This window comes from Papio anubis, chromosome 20, assembly GCF_008728515.1.
Source record: "Papio anubis isolate 15944 chromosome 20, Panubis1.0, whole genome shotgun sequence".
NCBI lineage: Eukaryota > Metazoa > Chordata > Mammalia > Primates > Cercopithecidae > Papio > Papio anubis.
The window spans coordinates 28,682,074-28,692,083 of NC_044995.1; the positions used below are offsets into that span (position 1 = coordinate 28,682,074).

Consider the following 10,010-nt stretch of genomic DNA (forward strand, 5'->3'; position numbering starts at 1 on the left):
GGCACCAAATGTAAAGGTAAACTGAGGCTGGAGCCGAACCAGGAACGAAGACACAAGGCAAATGGCAGTGAGAATAGCCTTATTAGGACTCACGGGCGAGGTTCTTTGGTCCAAAGGTGCAGACCAAGGAAGTCGCGCTGAGGGAGGAGGGTAGGGGCTTTTTATAGCCCGAGAGGTAGGGAAGCTGGTTGTACAAACAGGGTCTGGGGGGTCTTGAAACTACTAGGGCAGGAGTCGAGTAAGGGTCATGAGGAAGGGGTCTCTGGAAACTGTTAACCGAAACTGCTGTTTACGAACTTGTGGAATGCAGGTGAGCTGCAAGTCATAGGGGAGTGTGGTTGCCCAGCTGGAACCTCTGATTTATGCAAGTCTGTGGGTGTGTTCAAAGAGGAAGGGAAGTCTCGAACAAAGGGCCTGCTACACTGGGTGGCGCTGCCATGTTGGGTCTAGATCCCTGCCTAACAATTACAGCGCCAAAGAAATGAACACTGCAATAAACTGGGGAGGCAAAATACTACAGTGTCTGGAAAATAATGGGAACAATACCTTTACCTTAAAAATACACACACAAGCTCAGAGAAGACACATATAAGACCCTGTTAATGAAGCACCAGAATAAACAGCTCACTGATTGCTGTATTATCTTGTAGTAAGAAAGTTTGTATATACTACTTTACAGAGTTGTTTTATAAATTTCTGAATCTCATCAAAAGATTACAGAGCATACAGAGAGGGCAGAAAACAAGTCCCAGTTGAAAAAAAAACAAAATAAATCTACAAATACTGACCTTTAAAAATCTCTGTTGACTTTAAAGGTCAAAATTTGTAGGTTTGTTCTATTTTTTGTTGTTGTTATTGTTGCATTATATAATTTTAAAAATCAAAATAATTATTAAAGCTGCTTAATGAGGCCAGTGCCCCTCTGGTCCGCAGGGCCCAGGCAAGGGAGGAGCCTTGATACCACCAGGGTGGGCCCCCAGCCCTCCCCTGATACTCAGAGCAGGGGAAGGGACCTGGCTGCACCAGGCAGGAGCCACCTCCACCTCCAGTAGTAGTGGACTCTGGGCACTCCAGACCTGGGGTCATAGTGAGTTTTGTTGATTGACTGAGCAATGGTGGCTGAGTTGCAAGCAAATGGGTTTCATCACCTTAAATGGTTTTGAACCAATGAAGCTGTATTCCTTTAAAAAGACAGACAGCCTATTGTGTGAACTATAGAGTTTGTGGACAGATTTATACTGGGTTCATAGCATCATGCACGCAGAATCCTGTGAGTTCCCCTAAGTTATTAAAGGCCTTTTGATATGAGGGTTGAAAAGTTCCATAAAACATGGCCTTTGTAGATTAGCACAAAGTCAAGACAAAGTGATTGGACAGAATTTATGAAGGAATCAACCCCCAGATTATCAATGAGCCCCTGCACCCCCGCCCCCTGGTGGCACTGCTGAACAGCCGCAACTGCTCTGTGGAGATGCCCATTCTGAAGGACCTGGCCACTGTGGCCTTCTGTGATGCACAGTCCATGCAGGAGATCCACAAGAAGGTTCTAAATGAAGCCATGAGTGCCATGATGTACCACACCATCACTCTCACCAGGGAGGACCTGGAAAAGTTCAAGACCCTGAGAGTGATTGTGAGGATAGACAGTGGTTATGACAACGTGGACATCAATGCTGCCAGCGAGCTCGGAATTGCTTTGTGCAACATACTGTCTGCAGAGGTGGAAGAGACAGCTGACTCCACCATCTGGACCTACTCAATCTGTACCAGAGAAACGTGTGGCTGTACCAGGTACTGTGGGAAGTCACATGAGTTGAGAGCATGGAGCAGATCTGTGAGGTGGTCTCAGGAGTAGCCCACCTCCATGGGGAGACGCTGGACCTCATACAGCTTCAGTCACACAGGGAAGGCTGTTGCAATTCAAGTCAAGGCCTTCGGATTCAGCGTTCTATTTTTTGAACCCTACTTGCAGGATAGGATCCAGCGGTCCCTGGGCATGCAGAGGGTCTACACCCTGTGGATTTGCTGCATCAGAGCAACTGAGTCTCCTTGCACTTCAATCTCAACGAACATAACCACCACCTCATCAATGACTTTACCATAAAGCAGATGAGGCAGGGAGCATTCCTTGTGAATGCAGCCCATGGTGGCCTGGTGGAGGAGAAAGCCTTAGTACAGGCCATCAAGGAGGGTAGGATACAAGGGATGTGTACGAGTTGGAGCCCTTTAGCTTTGCTCAGGCTCCGTTGAAAGATGCGCCAAATCTCATCTGCACTCCTCACACTGCCTGGAACAGCAAGCAGGATTGCTGGAGATGAGGGAGGCAGCTGCCACTGAGATCTGCCGAGCCATCACAGGTGGCATCCCAGAAAGCTTAAGAAACTGTGTGAACAAGGAATTCTTTGTCACATCAGCACCTTGGCCACTCATAGACCAGCAAGAAATTCATCCTGAGCTCAATGGTGCAACATACAGATATCCACCAGGCATCATGGGCATGGCTCAGGAGGATTTCCTGCACCCATAGAAGGGGTAATCCCTGGAGGCATCTCAGTGACTTACAACCTTCCAACAGTGGCACATCCTTCCCATGTTCCCTTTCCCAACGAACCAACAAAACACGGAGACAATCAAGAGCACCTCAACGAAAAATACCAGAGAACGCAGGAAGGTAATCATTCAGATACACTTGAGACCAAGAGACGGTGAAAAATAGATGAACTAAGAAAAATAATCTGACGGTCTTTGTAACTGATTCTGAACATATGCATCATTGATGTTGTAGTGTTAAATCTACAAGAGCTAGAAAACTGAAGATGTCATCTGCTTACCAAAGAGCTGAAAAACTAGGATGTGACTTATTAATGACCAACTGTTGTTATTGTGTGTTAAGTTTTTCATATGTGCATAAAATCACAAAGAATAAATAGAGATTTTCCCTCATTAGTCCTTTGGGCACAGCCGGTCTTGAACACCCTACTCTAGAATGTTGCATCGAGAGTTCAAACATCAAAATTTAAAAAAAATAACAGGAAATCCCCATCTTGTGACTTGAGTCCCTTCAGTGTACAGGGGCTGGTTACCTCTTTTTGCTAATAGAAAGATCACATTACTACAAAATGGGGAGAAAACTGTTTGCCTGTGGTACACACCTACACTCATAGGATTGAAGACAGTACAGGCTCCTGTACAGAGAAACGTCTGTCACATCTGAACTGCATACTGAGTGGGTAAGTTGGTTGTAAGTTCAGAAAAATCCTCTAATGATGCCAAAACAAACAAACAAAGTATTAAGTTTCACAAGCTCTTTGTATTCAAATCTATTTTCTCAGTTTCAGATCCTCTGCTATTCTATTGAGTGGAAAGTCTTTAGCTAAAAGGGTTCAAAAAGAATGATGTTGCATTTCCTTATGTCGCAGGAAACACTTTTAATGATAACTTGTCAGATTGTCTACGACCAAACCAACCTTTTTAGACACTGATAAAGTATTGTTTTCTTCACATTATAATTTATACAAGCACACTTCAGATGTATTAGATGTGACTGACTTTAACAAATTCTATTAGATTTGTATCAACTAGGTACATGTTCCATTCATGGTCTTTTGTGAAGCATTGCCTTTTCGTTTAAAAAAAATGCCCTATTTTGAGCTTTTGTATAGGTACATTCCTATTTTTGTGACCAAAAAATACAAACTTTAAAATTGTCTCAAACAGAAAAATAATGGCTATCAGAAGCATGTTTTGTCTTAGTGTGAATTACGGTTATTGTATTTGTTTATTGTAAAAGTGGACATTTAGTGTTCAGTGCAGTTTTCAATAAAAAGTAATTTTCAAAAAACTGCTTAATAAACAAAAACAGAACATAGACAATGAAAGAATATTAGAACAAGTGATGCATGAGGAAAATGAGATATCAATAAAACCCAACAAAAATTGTGAATCTAAAGAACACAATAACTGTATTAAAAATTTAATCAACAGTCACAAAAGCAGGCTTAATAAAGCAGAAGAAGAGAGACAGAGAGAAGGCCACAGACAGAGCATGAGGTGGAGGGGGAAGAAGAGAAAAACAGAGGGTAAGAAAGAGAGCAAGAACAATAGAGACTTGGAAAGAAAGTGCTCTTCTCTGGTAGAAAGGTCCCTTTTGAGAAGGCCAAGATAGGGTGGAGGGTGCTTGAGCCGGGACAGAACAGGGTGGCAGGGCCGCCCATGCAGGAGGACAAATGGAGCCCTGAGAAGTATTTTTTCCTGAATTGGTTGGTTGCTTTGGGGGTGTGTTTTGTAAGGTCATTAATTTGTTGGCTCCTCCCTGTCCTCTTGGTATAGTGGACCCCGAGATTTGTAGAGTGTGCCCATCCATCTGGCAGGAGCCATAGCACCAGCATGCCCATGGGTCCTGAGGCCTGGGTCTCTCTTGTGTCCTCCAGACTAGAGTTTACATGAAGCTGGTAGCAATGGTAATCCAGGTGAACAGGGACAGCTTTCCTCGTTGTTGGCAAAGGCAAAGTCCTTCCCCCAGGGAAAGCAGCCCGTGCATTCTGGAGTGGAGGTCTTGACTGGCATCTGTAGGACCCGCTGTCCCTGCCTGGCCCTTCCCCGAGCTTTGGACTGGATGAGTGAATAGAATTGCCTAGGCCTTTCAAGAGCGGGAAGACACCTGGGACAGCAGGCAACCTGCACCCGCCCCTTCGAGGTTGGGTACGGGTGTGTCCCATCCTGGCTGGAGCCCAGATTTTGGTGGGGCTGCCACAAGGTGGAAGAGGTGGGATGCTGCTGCCTGGCAATGCTGCAGTGGCAAACCCCCGTGAAGAGGTCCCGGGCTGTGGCCAGGGTGCAGGCGGGTGTAAAAGGGAGAGTAGAGTCAAGGGGCAGTTGGGAAGCAAGACAACAAAAGGGGGAAAGAGGGAGGGAGCAGGAAGCCAAAAGCCTACAGCACCTGGTATCCATAGGTGGAATCCCATACCAAGTACTAACCAGGTCTGACCCTGCTTAGCTTTCGAGATCATAGGAGATTGGGTGCACTCAGTGTGTTATGGCCATAAACACCAGTGAGAGGTGACAACCGTGCTAGCAGCCCTCATGCTGTCTCAGCACCTCAGCCTCAGCAAGCTTGAGGAGCCCTTCAGCCTGTCACTGCACTGTGGGAGCCCCTCTCTGGGCTGGCTGAGGCCGGAGCTGGCTCCCTCTACTTGCAAGGAGGCGTGGAGGGAGAGTCCTTGGTGAGAACTGGGGCTGTGTGTGGCGCTCGTGGTCCAACCCAAGTTCGGGGGTGAGGGAGGGTTCGGCAAGCCGGCACTCTGAGCAGCTGGCCAGCACTGCTGCCCCAGGCAGTGAGGGACTAAGCGCACCTGGGCGAGCATCTGTAGAGGGTGCACTGGGTTCCCCAGCACTGCCAGCCCACCCACAGTATGCTCAAATTCTCGCCACCTCAACCACCTCCCAGTGGTGTAGCGCTCGGGACCCACAGTCCACCATGCCCAAGCCCCCCCACCAGTGGACTCCCGTGCACCAGAGCCTCCCTGACGGGCACCGCCCCCTGCTCTGCAGCACCCGGTCCCATAGGCCACTCAAGAGCAGAGGAGTGTGGGCGCATGGCGTGGGACTGGCAGGCAGCTCTGCCTGCAGCTCTGGTGCAGGATACACTAGGTGAAGCCAGCTGGGCTCCTGAGTCAGGTGGGGACTTGGAGAACTTTTGTGTCTAGCTAAAGCATTGTAAATTTACCAATCAGCACTCTGTGTCTAGCTCAAGGTTTATAAATGCACCAATCAGCACCCTGTCAAAACGGACCAATCAGCTCTCTGTAAAATGAGCCAATCAGCTCTCTGTAAAATGGACCAATCAGCAGGATGTGGGTGGGGTCAAATAAGGGAATAAAAGCAGGCTGCCCCAGCCAGCACCAGCAACCCTTAGGGTTCACTTCCACATTGTGGAAGCTTGGTTCTTTCACTCTTTGCAATAAATCTTGCTGCTGGTCATTCTTTGGGTCCACACCACCTTTATGAGCTGTAACACTCACCATGAAGGTCTGCAGCTTCACACCCGAAGCCAGCAAAACCACGAACGCACCAGAAGGAAGAAACTCCGGACACATCTGAATATCTGAAAGAACAAACTCCCGACACACCATCTTTAAGAACTGTAACACTCACCATGAGGGTGTGCAGCTTCGTTCTTGAAGTCAGCGAGACCAAGAACCCACCAATTCCAGACACACCAGCACTGGCGCCAGGCTGCCAGAAGAGCCTGGCCCAGCCACACCTGCCCGATCCCACGTGTCACTGCCACCCGGGGCTGTGGGGCTCGGATCAGAGACCCCTGAGCTGCTCACCTGCGGCCAGGCTAGGCTGCTCTCCCCCTCTATACCACAGCACTGCCATCCTGAAAACTCTTAGAGTTATGTGCCTTAGTCTCCCCATCTGCAGCATGGGTGCTCCCTCCTACCTCCAACCTGATACCTAGAGCCAGCTGAGCCAGACAGTGAGATCTGTGGGTCAGGCATCCAGAGCCATGTCAGTGGCCCAGTCCCTCCTCTACCCTAAGGGAACCCTGACCATCAGTGTGACCCTAGGGAAGTTGTCCCCAAGTCCTTTGTCCCTCAGCCGCCTGTAGGGGGCAGGGTTTGGTGGGTGGGAATCAGGTCCCACCCCAGACCAGCCCTACGTGCCTGGAGTCTGTTCTCACCTGTGTCTTCAGCCTTAGCTTCCCATCTCCTTCACCTCCTGAAATGCAGGAGATGGTGCGTGTGCGTTGTGGCCCCTTGATGGCCCACGTCCAGGTGCCTGCTGCTACTCAGCTGAGGGCAGCGTCCTTCTGTCCTGGGGCTCAGCCTTTGACTATTCCCAGGAGGGCCCCGGCTGGCCCTCAATGGTGGGATTGGAGCCCCTCATTCAGGCAGCAACTCCTGGGGGTTCCCTCCTCTCTACCAATTATCAGAGAGACCCTCACAGAGAGGGTGCTGCAGCCACACCTCCTGAGACCCCTTGGCCACTCCAGGCAGTCACTCAGTGAACTTAGCCACCAAGGCCCCCTCCCCACAGCCTGATGTGGACCCAGCAGGCACTCTCTGTCACATGCCCATGTAAGGAACACAGCATTCCCTGGGCGAGCTGCTGCAGCTGTTGTCTCTGATTTCTTCATGGGAGGAAGTCAGCGCCTGCAGTAGTTGGGGCTCAGCAGGATGCAGTCCAGAACACCAGCTCTGCACCACCCTTGACCCAGACAGTGAACTCCATGGGACCCCTTCCAGGTGGGTGGCAGCTCATTTCCAGGGTTCCCACTGCTGAGGACCAATTGTTCCTGCAGGCAGGCCTGCCTCAGGCCCGGGACCTCAGCGGGTGAGATGAGTAACTGTGAAGCACACACACTGAAATCCGGCACACAAGGCCTCAGCATCCCCTTGAGAGGCACCATGTCACTCCCTCTCTACAGGCACACGAATGGAAGCCACAGCAGCTGTGTGACTGAGGAAGGATCTGACCCAGAGCCTGGGGTCCTGCCAGACAACTCTCAAACCCCAGGCTGGAAATTATTCCTCTAAAGGGCCAGGGGTCAATATTATCAGCTTTGGCAACCATTTTCTGTGCCAAGGACTTAACTGTGCCATTGTAGGCAGACAGCAGCCTTCTCCAGACCACCTGTAAATAACAGGCAAGGCTGGACTCCTGTAGAGCTTTATTCATGAAAGAGCAACATTCAAATTTCACAATGTCACGAAGCATATTTGTTTTGATTTGTTTGAATATTTGGAAATGTAAAATCCACTCTTAGCTCACCAGTGGCACAAAAGCAGGCAGGGACAGGCTGCACTTGGCTGACCTCTGGCTGAGATGGAGCTCAGATGAGTGGATGCCAGGATGGGCAAGCCTAATCCCCTCACAGTGCCCCTACCTCGGGGCAGCTGCAACTCCAGCTTTTTCACTAGTAAGGCACTCGGGCTGCTGGGCCACACCCGCCCCCCCATGTGGGAAGCAGCTTTGCGCTGCAGCCTGGCTGGGGACGGGACACCGCCCTCCCACAGCTCCGGAGCTGGCTGCCACCAGGGGGCGCCCCCGCGGGGTCCTGGAGCCTGGTCGCGAGTGTACAGCTGCCCGTGCACCCGCTCCTGCCCTCGCCGCGGCCTCTGCCAGGACCCCGGCGCCCTGCCAGACCTTGCCCTCCAGCAGGGCTGTGACCCCACGGCCTGCGACAGCCGCCCCGCCCGGCATTCCACGCGCTCCCCGGGGCAGAGGTCGCAGCGTCCCCAGGCTGTGGCACTGGCCTGCGACCCCCATGTCTGGCTCAGGCAGGCTCCAGCGGAGGAGGGCGTTGCTCCCCGGGGAGGGCGACCGGCCACCTGGGCCGGGAGGGCGGCACAGGGGAAGAAGCTGCGGTCCAGGCTCCTGCTTGCGACTTCTCCGCCCTCTGACAGGTCGCCGCCTGGCGCCGCCGCCTCTCCCCACCGCGGTCCCTCCGGTCTCTCCCTGGTGGCTGCGCAGCCCTTCTGGGACAGGGGCCATAAAAGAGGGAAGCTGCGCCCTCGCGTGGCCGCCACAGGGACCGCTCGAGATGCGAGCCCGCCTGGTGCCCCCGGCGCTTTTCTTGCCTGCCCGGCCCCGCGCCCAGACCTGGCGGCAGCTGGCGCCTGACCCGCTGAGTGGGTCTCCGGGGAGATCGCTGCCCACCCGTCGCTGCAGTATCAGTTTCCCTGTGCGCGCTCTGGTGGTTCCTGCTATGGGCGACCCGGTAGGCCAGCTTCCCACGTCCTTCCCCCCAGCCCACCCTGGCTCCCTGGACTAGGGGACTGGCTCCTCCTGGGGACTGTGGGGCTGGGAGGCGGGAGCATTAGGGCAGAGGGTGGGACTGAGGGCAGCCCCTGGTGTGTGCATAGCTAGGTCGACCTCAGGCCCCTGTTGCACAGCGTGCGGCTTCAGCTGGGACTGTGCTGGGGCTCAGAGGGTGGTATCAGTGCGGGAGGCGATGTCAGGGAGGCTTCACCAAGAAGGAGCCACGGAGCTGACCCCTGGGGTGGTCAGGTGGGGGTGGTCAGGTGGAAGAGGGCAGGACCTAATTGGAGGTGGAGACAACTGTGTGTGCGCACACCTTGCGGTGAAGGGGACGCAGCCTGTCTACCTGGTGTATAAATACATAAACATACAGATTGAAAATATTTACAATACTAGATCTCTCTGATGTGAGAACCTCCAAACCTGTGTCTTCCTGGGGGAGTGGGTGTTGGGACTCCTGGCGCAGAACTCGCAGCTTAGCTACATGTGTGTCCCAGACTTGCTTAGTCAATGCAGCAGTGAACCTGCTACTTCTGGGGTACAGTCTCCTGCATTTCATGGGTCAGGTAGACAGGCATACAAGAAAGCAAGCTACAGAATTTAAGCTACCAAATAAATTAGATTACACATAAATTTCTGATATTGAAATTGTCAGAAATGTTCAAGTCAATACAGTGGGAAAATATAAAACCAAAATAATGTTGAAAGAGCAAAAAAACTTTAAAGTTGAAGACCATATATAAAAAGAGCCGATGATAAATTGAATGCTGAAAAATAAAGTATAGAATCTGAATATACATCCTATGGGTTAACCATCAACTTTTTAAGAGCTGCTGAGAAAAATAGTGCACTGGGAGATTAAGCAGAACAAATCTATAGTGAAAAAGGTAAAAGTCTTTTAATTCAGACATGCATAGTGTTTAAAAAGAGATTAATAAATATAAATATTGATGCAGAAATAAACTAGTACTGCATACTAAAAAAGAAGGGAAAACTAGAGAAAGATATATATCTGAAAAATAGACTTTACATCATAAATATTATTTACTATATGGTCAAAACGATCTCAAATGACACCTTTTTTTATTCCATTCAATGTTTTCTTGATTTGTTATGTTTTTTAATTTTTTTAATTTTTAGTTTACAAGATGTTAAACACTCAAAATGTTTTCTTGACTAATTCTATCATAAATTTTAAAAAATACAGTCACATTATATTGTACACCAAATTATACATGTATATA

The 10,010-nt window shown here is 50.2% G+C and overlaps 1 pseudogene; it reads left to right on the top strand.

The window, feature by feature from the left end:
- Positions 1-258: 258 nt before the first annotated feature.
- On the top strand, positions 259-3,652 carry LOC100998414 (annotated as a pseudogene).
- Positions 3,653-10,010: the final 6,358 nt, after the last annotated feature.